Source organism: Malaclemys terrapin, chromosome 10, assembly GCF_027887155.1.
Source record: "Malaclemys terrapin pileata isolate rMalTer1 chromosome 10, rMalTer1.hap1, whole genome shotgun sequence".
Taxonomy (NCBI): Eukaryota; Metazoa; Chordata; order Testudines; family Emydidae; genus Malaclemys; species Malaclemys terrapin.
Genome location: NC_071514.1, coordinates 53,230,222 through 53,246,745, shown reverse-complemented (window position 1 = coordinate 53,246,745; position 16,524 = coordinate 53,230,222). Strand labels below are relative to the sequence as shown.

Below are 16,524 nucleotides of genomic sequence, written 5' to 3'. Positions count from 1 at the left end.
GTGCAGCCCGGCAGCCGCGGCTGGCGGAGCGAGGGGGGGCTGCAGTCTGGCGGCCCATAGCACGCCCCAGCAGCCGCGGCCAGAGGAGTGGGGGGGCGCAGCATGGTGGCCGGCAGCTGCGGCCGGAGGAGCGAGAGGGGGGGGGTGGGACGTGGGTGGCATGGCAGGGCCGGAGGAGCCATGGGAGGAGGGGCAGTGCAGCCGGAGGAGGAGTCAGGGAGGCGTGGCCGGAGGAGGAGCCAAGGGGGCACCTTTTTTATATTTGCTCCCCCTCCTCTTAGAAGCTGGCTATGCCACTGCAGTGAAGGGAATGTACCTGTGTCTGTTAGGGGTATTGACTTGCCTATGGAGGGAGCTACCCCAGTCTCCAAGCAGTTGTCTGTGAACAGCCCTGTGTGCTGGGACAAGGGAAATGAGATCCCAAGCTGTGTTTCTGTAAAGGGGAAGATTTCTCCAGCTCTTCTTTGTCTGTGGAACAGACAGAAGGTGCCTTTCAGCCTGTGATGGTTGAGGGTAGTGCAGTTGTCTCAGAGTTGGTTCTGGATTCAACTAAAGCCCAGGAAGGGAATTGTTCTAAGTTTGTGTCTGCTGGGGAGAATGGAACTGTAACTAGGTTGCATCCAGTTAGTGTCCTAGAGACCAAACAGTTCTGGTGCTTTTATTTTGCCTGTTGCTATCTGATCAGGGTGATACCCTAGCTGGGGCACAAGGAAAGCATAAAGGTAATTTGATTGTGTTACTTACTAACACTTTGGAAACTTGTAGCAAAAAGGAAAAGATTCCTGAGCTTGTATGTGGCAAAGGGGAGGAGAATGCTTCTAACCTTTTGTCTATGAAATCTAGCAGTTTGCCTAAAAGGGGATTGTGTAGGAATCCTCCTGATGGGCCAAAGGTGATCCTGGATGTAAGTGAAACTCAGGAGTTAGTAGTGGCTCAGCAGAGCAATGCTTCTGTGGAGCAAGGTAAAGATGAATTGGTGCTTAAAAAGATTCCTGAAGAGAGAAATTTTCAGGGTAGTCTTTGCAAGCAGTTTGCTGCAACTGAAGGGTGTGGAAGTAATTTAATCAAGGAACTGAGGAAAGATTGGGTTACTGGTTTTTCAGAGCAGAACAGCCTTGTGACTGAACTCCTAAGGATGCAGGGGAGAGCAGGCAAACTCTCACCCTTAGGTACTTTGAATTTGTTTGGTATCTCTTTAAAACAGAGTCTAGTCTCTAAGTTGCTGATGGTGATAAAGCATGCAGGAGAGCCTCTGTGTAGATGTTCATAGCACAAAGGGTCTGCAGTTGGTGAACACACCTAGCCAGCAAAGGAATTCCTGTGAGCAGGAAATTTTCAATTTTCAACCCCCTAAGAAAAAAGGGTGGGTGGGTGGGTGGGGAAGAACCCAATCCTGCTGAAGGGAAGAATGAGTGTCCAGCCTTGAAATTGGAAATTAATGTGTTAATGCAAATTACCTAGCTGGCAGGAAGAAGAAAGACTTGCTAATAGTTGTTAGCAAAGAGAGCACACCCAATCAGCCAGTGGATTCTGTTCAGCAAGAGAAATCTGGCTTTGATCCTACAGGACAAGGAGAAAAAAGAACTTAATTTTGCAAAGGGAAGCCACAGGGTAACCCTAAAAGGCCCAAACCCCAATGGTATTGAGCCAAAGGTGTGGCATGACAAACATGATTGTAAATGGACACTTGCAATGGATCTGTTGTTATTGCTAATAGTAATTTTTTTAACTAATGTGTTGCTATTACCAAGAACTGTACAAATGTACAATGTGCCTAATCTTTTGGAAAAACCCTTGAACATATTAAAAGCAAAGGGATACATAAGAACACACTTAATGTTAAAAGGCCTTGTTATAGTGATGTTTCACAGTTAATGCCTGTAAACAGTATTGGAACTTTTCACAGGAGAAAAGACATTCCAGACCTGATGTGCTGTATGAAGAGGGAAACTGAGGCACACTACTATATTGCTTTCACAGCTAAATGCCAGGATTCCTATACTATGGACAACATTAATATCTACATTGACTTGATATTAACTGGGTTCCAAACATTTGCCAGAGCTTGTTCGGATAAAGTAGCTATGTTCTTTAGCTCTTGGCAAGATCACATGAGACATACAGGAACCATGCTGCAAGAGCAGATCCAATCCACTATTGTTCTAACTAAGTTTTACCTTGAGTTTGTAAAGAGATACAATCAGGTTATTGAACATGACTCGAATAAACCATTTCTGTTCTACACCAATACTAGCTGTAGTAAGACAGAACCAAGGATGGGGAGTTCTTGGGATGCAGTCAATGATGTTTGTCATCCCTTCCTGCATCAAACTTGCTTTGGCGGTGTGACATTATTGACGTGAACTGCAACTGTAAAGATCATTGTTGCAACCACTGTTATATATTTGCAGCAAATATTGTACAAAGACTGTCGAGTGAGGTGTCTATGAGAAGGTTATGATTCGCTGGTTATGATTATGCTGTCTGTATGCATGTATCATTTTTATATTTGAAGTTATAAATATTGGCTATGTACTTGCATCTCAATGTGTTTGATTCTAAGTAGCACCAGTGAAGCATATGGCCAGCTTATTGAGAAGGGACTCTTCAGATTAAGTGCCCAGTCAGGAAACACTTAACTGACAATGGACCTTGGGAGACTCCAATCCACATGAGAAGTCTTCCTGGGAACATTCAAGGTAGCATGTGAGCAAAGGCTGCTCTCCCTGTAAAGTTGTGCATGGACATGTGACTTGCCCATGTGGCTATAAACTTAGGGTTACCATTCGTCCGGATTTACCCGGACATGTCCTCCTTTTGTGTGCTAAAAATAGCGTCCGGGGGGGAATTTGTAAAGCACTCACAATGTCCGGGATTTCCCCCTCCCCTGGCAGAGCAGAGCGAGTGGCTGGGAGGGCTGCAGGAAAGTCCCGGGCTGGACTCCAGAGCAGCTTCCTCCTCCCACCCCCCCCTCCCTGCATTCTGAGCCGGCCGGCAGCTCCTCCTCCTGCAGCCCGCTCCGGCAGCCCTGTGCAGGGCCAGGGACCGGGTTTTGTGTTGTGCTGGGGAGCTCAGCCATGTGTCCGGCTGGCACAGAGCCCAACACCCTGTTCTGAGCAGCAGGGTAAGGGGGGGCAGGAGAAGGGACAGGGAGGTTCTGGATGGGGCAGTCAAGAAACGGGTGGGGGCTTTTGGAGGGGAGTGGAGAAAGTTTTGGGCAGTCAGGGTACAGGTAGGGGGTAGGGTCCTGGGGGGCAGTTGGGGGGGGGGTCTTAGGAGGGGGCAGTTAGGGGACAAGGAACAGGGAGTCTTAGGTAGGGGGTGGGGTTCTGGAGGGCAGTTAGGAGCAGGGGTCCCAGGAGGGGGCAGTCAGGGGACAAGGAGCGGGGGGTAGGGGGCTGGGAGTTCTGGGGGGGAGCTGTCAGGGGGCAGGAGTGGGGAGAGGGATCGGAGCAGTCAGGGGACAGGGAGCAGAGGGGTTTAGATGGGTTGGGAGTTCTGGGGGGGCTGTCAGGGGGCAGGAGTGTGGAGAGGGATCGGAGCAGTCAGGGGACAGGGAGCAGAGGGGTTTAGATGGGTTGGGCGTTCTGGGGGGGGCTGTCAGGGGGCAGGGGTGGGGAGAGGGATCGGAGCAGTCAGGGGACAGGGAGCAGAGGGGTTTAGATGGGTTGGGAGTTCTGGGGGGGGCTGTCAGGGGGTGGGGAGTGGTTGGATGGGGCGTGGGAGTCCCAGGGGTCTGTCTGGGGGTGGGGGTGTGGATAAGGGTTGGGGCAGTAAGGGGACAAGAGGCAAGGAGGCTTAGATAGGGAGTGGAGTCCCGGGGGGCAGTTAGGGGCAGGGGTCCCAGGAGGGGGCAGTCAGGGGACAAGGAACGGGGGGAGGGTTGGGGGTTCTGGGGGGGCGGGAAGTGGGAGGGGCAGGGGCGGGGCTAGGGTGGGGCTCCTCCCGTCCTCTTTTTTGCTTGTTGAAATATGGTAACCCTAATAAACTCCATCTTGTTGCTGTGATTTTGCACAGAACAAAGGGGTTTCCGCCCACAAAAGAGAGACTATAAAAGGCCCTGGAAACCCCTCCATTTTGTCTTCAATCCTGCTTCTTACCTCTGGAGGAACTTTGCTACAAACTGAAGCTCTGAACAAAGGACCGAATGACCCATCCAAGCTGTGGATGTACTCCAGAGACTTGATTTGAACCTGTAGTTTATTCCATCACTGCTACAAGCCTGAACCAAGAACATTGCCATTACTGTATGTAATTGATTCCATTTAGCCAGTTTTAGCTCTCATCTATAATTCTTTCTTTTTATGAATAAACCTTTAGATTCTAAAGGATTGGCAACAGAGTGATTTGTGGGTAAGATCTTACTGGTCTATTGACCTGGGTCTGGGACTTGGTCCTTTGGGATCAGGAGAACCTTTTTGTCTTTTACTGGGGTATTGGTTTTCATAATCATTCACCCACATAAGGAGTGATGCTGGTGGTTATACTGGAAAACTGGAGTGTCTGAGGGAATTGCTTGTATGACTTCTGGTTATTCAGTGGGATAAAACCAAAGTCCTCTCTGTTTGGCTGGTTTGGTGTGCAAAGGACCCCCAGCCTTGGGCTGTGACTGCCCTGCTCTAAGCAATTTGTCCTGAATTGATACTCTGTCATGTCCTGCCAGAGGCCACATTGTTACAGTGGCGTAGTCGGGCTTGGATAAACATTACCACAGGTTAATTGGGTTTTTGGTTCAGAACCACATGCTTGTCAAAATTTAAATTTGATATTGGAGGGATTAAGGGTTAAAAATCATAGTTACAGTGAGTGACCCATGATCAAGATCCTAACGGAAAAAGCCTGGAAGAATTGTGCTTACAGAGAGGGTTGTATTTTAAACTAAAGGACCCAGAGCAGGAACTGAAAAATCTGTTAATTACCGGTGATAAGGAAGCAGACCCAACAAAAATCCTTGCAGTGAGAAACCAGCAGCTAGAACTTGAACAAAAGCAAAAATAGATGATATGGAAGGAGAAGTTACTGAAAGAGAACACCTGTGTTTTGAACAGGAACAAAAAATGGCAGACATTCGATTGCAGGAACTAGAAGCTAAGGCAAAAGTGGACAGACTTGAGCTCCAGCTCATGAGAATAAGGAACAACGGGAACTGTATCATACTGAAAAACTAGTCCCTCTCAACAACAAAGATGGGGATAGAATCTATCCAGTTTGTAACAATGTTGGTATGTTGTTTGACTCTAAACAGTTGTCTGTGTGTAACCAAATTTACCGCAACGCTGGCACCTTCTATGTAAATGCTTTTACTGTGAGCTCAGGTGAAGGGAACGCCATAACTTGTGTAGAAATGTAAAAGTAGGGTTACCATACGTCCGGATTTTCCTGGACATGTCTGGCTTTTTGGGCCTCAAATCCCCGTCCGGGGCGAAATCCCAAAAAGCCAGACATGTCCGGGAAAATAGGGAGGGAGGGCCCGGCGGTGCGGGGCTGGGGGCCGGCGCGGTGCTCGGCAGGGGCTGGGGCGGTGGGCGCTCGGCCGGGGGCCGGGGCCAGCGCGGGCACTCGGCCGGCGCGGTGCCCGGCTGGGGTCGGGGACACGGGCACTTGGCTGTGGGCCGGCGCCCCAGGGCCCGAGCCGGGCGGGAGACGCCGGGGCCAGAGCCTCTTGGTCTGGGCTGGCCGGACTGGGCCGCGCCGCACCCCGCCCCAGCTTACCTGCTGCCTCCCTGTTTCAGGCTTCCCGCGAACATTTGATTCGCGGGAAGCAGGGGAGGGGCAGGAGCAGGGGGCAGAGCGTTCAGGGGAGGGGGCAGAGTTGGGGCGGGGCTGGGGGCGGAGAAAGGGCGGAGTTGGGGCGGGGCTGGGGCCCCATGGAGTGTCCTCCTTTTTAAAAATTAAAATATGGTAACCCTATGTAAAAGTCAACGGTAAAAGCTGTTTAAGGCAAATTACAGATTCTAACATCACTCTTGTTAAAGCAGAACTTGTCAAAGAGGAAGATTATTTACCAAATAAGAGTGTGAATACTGTCATCCTCTGAGTTTACTGTAAGTGTGCCTTTAGCCAGAATCCAGCTTGAATGGAATGGTGTTAAACATGAAGTTATAACTGGTGTAAGAAAGTTATTGCCTAAGGATCTTTTGATTGGGGATGATATTAAAGCTTTATTCAGTCAGGCTGACATAAACCAGTCACAGGAAAGAAATAATCCTGAACCTGTGTCTATTAGGGGCAAGGATTTGCCTATGGAGGGTTTCTCCAAATGTTTGTCTGAGGAAGATGGCTGTTTGTCTGTGCAAAGAAGCAGTGCATATGTGGAAAACATTTCTGGGTGTCTGTCTGATATCTCAGAATTGAATCTGGCATTAGATAAGGCTCAGGAAGATGTTTCTCTAGAGCAAATTAAAATTTATTCCATCACTGCTACAAGCCTGAACCAAGAATGTTGCCATTACTGTATGTAATTAATTCCATTTAGCCAGTTTTAGCTCTCATCTATATTTCTTTCTTTTTATGAATAAACCTTTAGATTCTAGATTCTAAAGGATTGGCAACAGTGTGATTTGTGGGTAAGATCTGACTGGTATATTGACCTGGGTCTGGGGCTTGATCCTTTGGGATCGGGAGAACCTTTTTGTCTTTTACTGGGGTATTGGTTTTCATAACCATTCACCCCCATAAGGAGTGATGCTGGTGGTGATACTGGAAAACTGGAGTGTCTGAGGGAATTGCTTGTATGTCTTCTGGTTAGCCATTGGGGTAAAACCGAAGTCCTCTCTGTTTGGCTGGTTGGGTGTGCAAAGGACCCCCCAGACTTGGGCTGTGACTGCCCTGCTCTAAGCAATTTGTCCTGCATTGATACTCTCAGTAGTGTCCTGGCCACATCGTTACAAGAGAGCGAGGAGATCGCTCAGCTCTCTCTGGTCCCAGCACTGCTTCTGGCCCAGCTGCCTAGGGCAAAGCAAAAGTCCCTTAGTTCCCTGTCCACATGCCTGGGGGACGGGGATTCCTTTGCCTCACAGCCAGCCAGCAGAGAGACCCACACAGCTAACCCTCTGCACCCTGGGACCCCAGGCTGAATGAGGGACCCACACAGCTAACCCTCTGCACCCTGGGACCCCAGGCTGAATGAGGGACCCACACAGCTAACCTCCTGCACCCCGGGACCCCAGGCTGAATGAGGCCACGTCCCCAGAGACACTGCTGGTTTCAGCCCTGCACTGCAGGAGGGCAAAGCATCGCAATGCACGAAGCAGCAACTCCGTCTGCTATGTGTGGCAATGGCACCGGGGTCACTCCAGTGCAATGCAGCAGTGACTGAGCTCAGCTGGTGCCAAAGGGCACCAAGAAACAGGCACCTCCTTGCCAGCCCCAGCTAGCTCACAAATAGCCACTGTCTGGGCGTGCCCGTTCCGTTGCTAGCCGGGGTCACTGGCTGGGGCCCGGACTGTCCTGGTGCCATCATTTGCCCCAGTGCAAAGACACTACCAGCCAGGAAGGGGGCATCTCACATTCCCCTGGCACCGGGTGTACCCGGCCACCCAAGGGGCAAGGCAGGGCCTCTGGCTCACACATTCCCACCGAGCTGTTGTGTTTGGGCATCTGACAGCATTCTCCAAACAGCTCTGCGGTTAATTAAAGAGCCAGATCCGAGGGCCAGCGCAGATGGGGGCTGACCTTCCCCCTCCCTCAGCAAACCATCTCCTGGGGGCCAGGCTCCTGAAGAGAGCCCCTGGAGCTGCAAAGGCCACTGGCCTGATTGGCAGCCCAGACGGGCTGGATGTGGCACACACACCTCGCTCCAACCCAGCAGGGAGATTGCGCCTCGGGCAGTCCCCGCGTTAAACAGAGATGCCGCCCGGCTTCACTATTTGTACATCTGAAACTGGGAAGCCATCCCAGGAGAGATCTGGATGAGAATCTGGCAGCTCTTCCTCTCCATTCCCCTGTTCTGAGCTTCCCTCTCTCCCAAGAAGCCTGGCATGAAGCTTGCTGGGCTAACCAGCCAGCTGAGAGATGGCCTGGCGATGCCAGGGAAGTTGGGTCCCTTGCTTAGCACCCCCTGCCAGGCATCGATGGGCCTGCGCTAACAGAGCCACCAGAAAAACCAGCAAGTGCAGGGGACCAGGGAAAGAGGTTAGATGAGATGGGATGGTCGGGGGTCATGACCCCTTCCAGATCACAGACACTGGATGTTGTTTGAAGACTGCAGGGGCAAGCCAGTCGCCAACTGGGTCCCCCGTCTCCAGGGAAATCCCGGATCCCAAATTGGGATGAAAAGTAGAAAACTTAGTATATTTCATGGAATGAAACATTCTGAAAAATTGTGTTTTGGCCTCATGGACTGGCCACAAGGAAAAGTTTTAATAGCTTCCCATCAAAAATTTCAACCAAACATACGCTCCTGCAACCATTTCAATTCCATCAGCTCAGTGATTTCCAGCAACCCAGCAGAACATCATGGGCTATCTCCACAGCTGGGCCAGAACCAGGGAAGATGCCGATCAGAGAGAGACAGTCCCCTCCACTCCCAACCCCTTAAGTGAGTTCATCTGACAGCACCTTGATGTCCAGTTGCTGTTCCCTTTCAAACAGCAGCAGGAGAGAAACCCTCTTCAGAGACAGGACCGTTTGCCTGTGACCCCACAGATGCTGGCAGGAAGGCCAGGGCAGGGCCCGCAATGATGTTTAACTCACTGTTTTGGTAACGGATTCCATTTCACACTGAGATTGCCCCATCAATCCCAGAAATCTGGTCTCCATTAAACACGGCAATGCCTCATGTGACAGGGATCACAATCCAAGTCAGCCAACCAAAGCCCTCCTCAGCAGCCAGCCAACCTTTCTATGGGCTTGTGGATACACCCGTGAGATTCATCTCCAGGACGTCCTGCAGCAGTGAGTCCCAGCAGTTAATTCTAGGCAAGAACAAACGCCCTGATGGACTGATTTGGAAATGAGACCCACTTTCCTAGTCCCTGCTGGCATCTGAGAACTAAGGAGACTAACTCAGACATTTTTTGTTTTGAAAGTTAATGTAAAAAAATCATAGAAGTCATGACTGTGTCAACCTCAAAGGTTGGCTCCCTCAATATCCCCCGCTCCTGACCTGCAACTCCATCTCCTCACTCCACTCTGATTATCGTTCCATTCTGCTCCCTGGACCAGCAGAATGTCCCTGGTACCCAGGAGCAGGGCAGATGCTTCTCCAGTGCCCCCTGCTATGCTCCCGCTCTCCCAGCACACACAGCAGGGTGATGCTGCCACTGGCAGGCTCGCAGAGGTAGAGGTGGGAGAGCTTTCAAAGCACTAAGGAGGTGCCAGGGTTGCAGCATGGTGGAACTCCCTGAATAGAGTGACTGGATCAGTGCTGCTTTCGCAGAGCAGAACCCAGCCCGCACTACGCAGAGGGGGGCAGGTTCTGTGCCAGGACTCGTTCTCACCGTGAGAGGTCAGCGGAGATTCCCCCACCCCTGCCTCCGCACCGGGCTGTGAGAACGCTTTGCAGCACTGTCTACTTTCCCCTGATTTATGGCTTCCCATGTCATAATCCTTTAATATACAACGCCCGGCCTGACGTGTTTACAGTGGCCTCTCCTGGAACCTGTCTGCTGGGAACTCACTGATGCCTGGGAACATCTGCCCGCCGGGCCCTGATTTACAGGCCGGCGGGATCCAGTCGCAGCTCCCCCCAGTCTGGGGCTCCTGCACTGAGCCACACCCAGGGCTGGGCTGCAGCAGGTTCCTGTACCCCACTGCCTCCCAGCCTCTGACTGCTTGGCACACGCTGCCTCCGCATCCAGGTACCTGCTCCAGTGAAACACTCCCATGGCCTGGAGAACGCCCCGGGTGCACCTGGGCAGCCGCGCCCCCCGGCCCTGGTTGGAAGGTGGCCAAAAATTGTTAGTGCCTGATGCTGGCATCTGGGAACTGAGTGTGGCAGGTCTCAGTCCACGTCCCAGCCACCACCAGCCCAGCTGGCACCGAGTGACCCTCTGACTGGCAGCCTCAGCCGAGGCCCAGGAGTGAGCTGGGCACGGAGAGTGGAGGAGAGACAGTCCTCCAGGATGGCCCCCCCATTTCCTGGCCAATCGGGGCTTCCAAGGCAGAGGGACCTCAGCGAGGGTAACTGCTCTCTGCTGGCAACCCCTCCCTGCTCTCCTGGCGCAGCGGAGAGCGCTGCTTCCCCCCGCTTGCTCCCCAGGGACCACCTGGCCCTGACAGCACCTGGCTCAGCTTCTGCCCACCCCGTGCAGGGCTAGCCAGCCAGATGGACGAGGCCCCAGGCACCAGGACAGCCCCTCTCTCTCCCACACTTAAGCAGCACCAATGCCAGCATGGAATAGTGCCCGGGGGAGGATCATGGCCGTGCCAGGATGGCAGTTTCCAAACATGAGGCGGGGGGCAGAGTTCACTGCTTGGCACCTCCCCACCACCCGCCAATCGCAGCCCGGACCCCACAGCCTCTCCATGCTGGGGCTGCTCCTGCCTCTGCAGCTACAGACCCAGCAGCTGGGTGAAAAAGCCCAAGCAAGGTGCCTGACGTGGGCAGCCGGCAGCCGTGTGGGATTCCCAATGGCCTGGCCCAACAGGCCCAAGGGATCATGTCCCCGGCACAGGGCCCGGAGCATGCACGGTAGGTTTACCTCGCCCCCAGGCCAACAGAGCTCATGGCAGGAACCCCTGGAGCCAAAGCCATGTGGGTGCAGCGCCAGGAGCTCCAGCAGCACAGCACGGCCTCGCACAAGATGGGGTGGCCCTGAAAGCCTCGATAGGCAGGAGTTCCTGGTATCCATTGCTAGCTTGCAGAACCACTGCTAGCACCCTCAGCCATGCTGGGGAGAGCGGACAGAGGGGCTAAGAAGGGAAGATGGCCACGTTGGGGATGTGGGTGGAGGAGGAATGGGGGGCCGCAGGGGGAGGGGATCAGGAAGAGCGAGGAGATCTGGTCACCTAATCCGGTCACCTAATCCCCCAGGCTCTGGGGGAACTGGACCCTCCTGCCTCCAGGTCTTGTCTGACCAGGTTTGCCCACAGACCACGCCAGCCCCCCAGGAGACCCAGGTGGGTCCTGCCCTCTGGGCCCAGCATCAGGTGGTCCCTGGAAAGTCATGGAGAAGGGGCTCAGCTCTAGCCTGGGCACCACCCCCTAGCTCCCATGCCCCAGCCAGTTTCAACCCCCAAGGGAGCCTGCCTTGCTGGGCAGGAAGGGAGGGGAGGGGGTTGTTGCGGGGCTGGTCCATGCTGGCCGAAAGTCCCCTGGATGCAGACCGGCTAGCTGCCCAGCCTGGGCACACAGACTCCCGCCAGTAGGGCTCACACCAGCATACTACAGATAGCCTGGGAACCTGGCTGCTACTGTGGAGGCTCGGGCTGCACACTGAGCTGGGAGCCAGGGTTGGGGGCTGGCTGGAGCCTCTGCTCTGCCACAACCGGGCTGGGAGGCTCGCTGCCTGCTGCAGTGTAGATGTACCCACGGGGCTCACCCATCCACTGCACGAGCTTCCAGTGTGCTCCTGACAGCACCTGGCTGTGCCAAGGGCCCCTCCTGCCTTAGCAGTTCCCTGGCACATGGAACTTGCCAGTGTCTCCTCGATACCAGGACCCATGCCCTCCCGCAGAGCTCACCGGTGCCTTCCCCGTGCCAGGCTCCCACTCTCAGAGATCACTGGCGCCTCCTCTGTGCCAGGGCTCCTGCACGCCCACGGAGCTCCCTGGCGCCTTTCTCCTCCTGAGGGCCACCCACCCATCCCCTGCCCCAGCCCTTCAGGTGGAAAGCTGCTCGCCGTGGGTTCCTCTGGGTTAGCAATACCCAGCTCCTGTCCACCGCCAGCCATTGCTTTGGGCCACAGAGCTGTCAAAGAAATGCCCTAAGATCTCAGAGACCTGCTGCCCAGACCACACCCACCCTGGTGCTGCGCAGCGCTGCAGCTGGATTCACCTGGCACCACCCTCACAGAGGCTGCGGGTGCATGATGGGACGTGAGAGCCATCGAGCCTGTGGGCATCTCAGCCTGTGCCACCCCCCAGCGAGGGCCTGGCACAGGTGCGACAGGGAGAACAACCTCCAGGCGGGGTGGGGAACTGGGGGTAGCCAAGACCCTGCTCTACCATGTACCTGCTTCCCACCCTGTTCCCCGGTATGTTGCTCACTCCCCACCCCGCCACTGACTGGTTCCCCCAACCTCACCCCCTGAGGCTTGGGCTGGCTTGCATTGGGGGGCCCTCTGCCTTCAGGCTAGAGGAGTTAGACCAGTGCCATTACCCACCCCCAGTTTGGTGTCCCACAGCTCGGTCCAAACCCCCCAGTCCTGATCCATGCCCCCCTGATAGTCCAGCCCTGAGATGCCACACACAGATCTTAGCTTGTCAGCTCCTGGGGCAGAGACTGGCTGCATGTTCAGTGTCCGTACAGCGCCCAGCACATAGGGCCTGGAGCCTCGGCACTGCTGTAATATACCTAACAGATGTACAATGCCTAGCACTTGGAGGCTGGGGGGAAGGGGGTTAGGCATTACCATAATATACCTAATAAGCGTACAGCATCCAGCACATGGGAGTCTGGGGTGCCTAGGCACTACCATAATACACCTAATAAAGGTACAGCAACCACCACAATGGGGTCCTGGGCCATGAGTGGGGCACCTAGACACTATGGGGCCCTGGGGGGAGGGATAGCTCGGTGGTTTGAGCATTGGCCTGCTAAACCCAGGGTTGTGAGTTCAATCCTTAAGGGGGCCATTTAGGGAGCTGGGGCAAAATCAGTACTTGGTCCTGCTAGTGAAGGCAGGGGGCTGGACTCAATGACCTTTCAAGGTCCCTTCCAGTTCTAGGAGATGGGATATCTCTGTTAATTATTATTATTACCATAATACACCTAATAAAGATACAGCACCCACCACAATGGGGTCCTATGCCACTACTGGGGCTCCTAGGCACTACCATAATACAAATAACAATGACTGCCAACACTCCTCAACCCTGCCTGCAGCCCTTCCTGCTGTTCCAATCCTGGGCTCCCTACACACAGCTCTGCCAGCGCCCTTCACTCCTGGTCACCTTTGCACTCACTGGTGCCATTAAGGAAAGGCTGGAGGTGCTGCCCAGTATGGGTTCTTGCATGCAGAAACACCAAGCAAAGGCAGGCTCCATATCTGAGGCAGAAGGATGTCTCCTTGCCCCCGGGCTGGTGGCATCACTCCAACAAGTTGAGCTGGACAAACACAGCACTGGACCAGGGAGGGGATAATGGTCTGTCCTGGATTCAGTGCCTTACCTGCCAGGGTAGGCTGACTGCATGAGGAAGAAGAAGAGAGGAGGCAGGTTTCCAAGCTGGGCTGCTCCGGCTGAGAGCTAGGGGTGGGGCTGATTAGCCCCGTGCTGGAACCTTAGAAGCTGCCAGCCCTGGGTAGGTGGCTTGCACTGGACTTTATCATCTTACTGCTCGAGTGCCAACCCTGCTCAGAGCACCTGGGCTATGCATTAGGGCAGATGAGGAAAATCCCCTGCTCACACCATGGCTCGGCACTAAGGCAGCAAAACACAGACAGAGGCTGTGTTCTACTCCAGAGTAGGCTGCATCTCAGGAGTGGAGGTGGGGGGGGAGCCATCCCTGCTGCATAGTGTGTAGGGTCCTCGGGGTCCTTTGAAACAAACTCAGCAAAAAGCTCCTATCCCCGAGGACGGGTAGCTCACCACAGTGCATGCGAGAATGGCCACTGTGCGACCCCCTGAGCTCTTCCTGGACACCTCTGTCCAGTGTGCTCAGGCATTCCGGGGTGCGGAGCGCCCGACTCTCCTACTGACTCCGGCTGGGGCCGTGTGTACTCAGCACATGGGCCCATCAGTCCCTGCTCCTGCCATACAAGCCTTCGCTGCTTTGGCGTGGGATGTTGCTCCCAGCCCTCCTGAGAGGCTGGGCTTTGGCCTTGGACCCCTGCCAGCAGCACCTGCTGAGCCCCCCTGGTACCTAGCCACCTGGGATTGGACCCAGCAACATCCCAGACCGCCACCTGGCCCCGCCATGGCAGGTCATTCCAAATGCTAGTCAGGAGGAGGAAAGGAACGCTCCTAGCCCACTCCTGCACACCCCTCCAGGTGACGGAAGCTCCGGGGCAGAGAGACACAGCCGCTGCAGGATGGCAGCCTGGTGTATACAAAACCTTCCCCAGCAGCCTATCAGCCTAGCGCCTTGGACTTCGCCCACTGCACTGTAGGGCCAACGGGGGGGGGGGGGGATACTGAAATGGAGAAGGGGCCATTAGCTGGGGCGATAAAAGAACAACAAGGCTATAAACCTGGAACAGAGCACGGTTAATCAGCGCCGCTGTTTACCTAAGATAGGGGCAGGGGAGCAAACTAAACACTCAGCTTTAAAGAGAACAAAGGGACCATATATTATTTTCGGCCTGACATTTTTGTGGTTACCCAGGGCGAGGGAGGGAGATAGGCACTGCCAATCTGCACTGGGATTTGACTGGGAAGCTGACCTAGCATTCACTTCCTGTCCCAAACTGCAGCCTGCTATGGTCCAGGCCCCCAGCCCTATGTGGGGGGCACATGAATTGTGTGGCACTGCACCCTCGAGTTGTCTCGTCCCAGTCCAGTCCAGAAGCACTGGTTATTTCTTTAGTTGGATATAAGAGTCCCCCCACCCGCCCCTGTCACACTCCAATTTCCAGCTGACTCTAACTGCCCTCTGGAGGCTGTTGGAGGGAAGTCAGCTTTAGGTTTGCAGAACCCAGGAGGCATTTTGGGGCTTCTGCCATTAGGAAAGGGGGTGACTCTCTCTGAGCAGGGACCAAAGGGCAAGAAGAGTGAGTTGAATTCTCCAGCCAAGCAAGCCTTGACCGCAATTAACAGCGTGATTTCATGCCACCCCGACACCACCCCCAGCCTGCTTCCATCAGTGGGAGAGGAGCACAGCAGGGTCAGCAGCGATAGGGTTAATTACACTGGCAATGAAGGTGCATTGTTAGCCTTCCAAGGTAACATCCTCTTGTGAGGAATGGGGCAGGCACAGTCCTCTCCAAGCAATTGTTTCAGGCTCTCTACAGACTCAGGCAGATGTTACTACATCAGTCATACCTCGCTAACACTTTGCAGGTTACCTTCACCATCATACAGGTTACAGACAATGAACACTTAGAATCTGAAGCTTAATTATGTTAAAAAAATGTAAAGGGAAAAATTCTGGTGATTCACACCACCAGTTAATCAATGTATACACAGTGCACTGTTCAACTGCCTCCATGTTCCACCCCAGAGGTGGCTACATTTTAGTGCTGGGTGGAGTGACTCCTGCACCTAGAAAAATCACTTTGGGATCCTACAAAAAATGCAAGACAGAAAGCGAACGACAAACCGGCTTCTGAGTCAGCAAATCCTCTGGCTCTCAAAGCAGGGTCTCAACACAGGCAATGGAGCCATTCAGCACCATACTGTTTCTTTTGCTGAGCAACAACACAGGGTGTGCAGGGGAACCACAGGGCACCGGCGAGGGAAGGGCTGTGTGGGTGTGTGGGCATATACTCTGGAGAGATGGTGGAACAGATCCCCAACCTCCGCGGGGGGGGCTTTTGACAAAGCACAGGGACAGCCCAGGAATTGGCCCATATCTGCAATAGAGCAAGAGGAACCGGCCTACACTCATCTGGGTGCCTACACCATGCCTGCCAGGGGTTGCCTTGGTATTGGGCAGCCAGGGGCATGGGGCACTCGGGGGAAGGGCACTTGAGCCAAGCCACCAGGATCAGCGGGGTAAATGCACCCGTGCTGGCAGCACCTGCTTTGCTGGTTCTGCAGGGAACAGCCCTACCTGGCTAGACCGTGACCATGTTCATTAAGTTCATGGCCTGCTTCCAAAAGGCAGCTACCGCCAATCTGAACAAGGGGCCCAGGGTTGGGGCTCATCTCTAGCTGTGGGGTCCCAGCACCAGGCGCATCCTCCCATTCTTTAAAACAGCCCCTTCGGCTTTCCCCTGCTTTCTCACTGGGGGCACCGCAGAGCTGCTGGGAGGAGGAAGGCAGGGGAAAGCTCTGCTCAAGCAGCCAAGATCCTGCTGCAGAGAGGAAATAAGCAGCCAAGATCCTGCTGCAGAGAGGAAATACACGAGCTTGCCCCCTCCATGCTGAGCAGCCCAGAGGGGGTGGTCAGAAGCCAAACAAGCGCTAGGCGGTTCATTTCAATCCGGTTTTGACAACTATCGGCACGACCAGTTATACAAATATTGCGCATGTTAATGCGGCTGGCATGTGTGCCGAGAAGACTGCCTGCCAGGGCCTGGGCTGGCTACCACAGGCTGCTACGTATTGGCTGGCACTGCCCAAGCGCCCAGCTCCCGCCCAGCATCCCCATGCACAGTCAGTCACTGCTCCGCCAGGCTTCCTTCCCCCACGCCCCGCTCATACGCTCAGATACTGCCATCTGTACTCATAATAAAGGGGTGCTGCTGGGCTGGCTGCCCCGGGGGCACTCCAGAACCAGATTTGCGGGGGGGGGGGGGAATCAGAGCTGACACCGGGATC

The 16,524-nt window shown here is 54.3% G+C and overlaps 1 protein-coding gene across 1 annotated transcript in view; it reads right to left on the bottom strand.

Moving 5' to 3' along the window:
• The window catches only part of CORO7 (coronin 7), a 165,271-nt gene that overhangs the window by 21,620 nt on the left and 127,127 nt on the right, over positions 1-16,524 (bottom strand). The window lies entirely within an intron of this gene.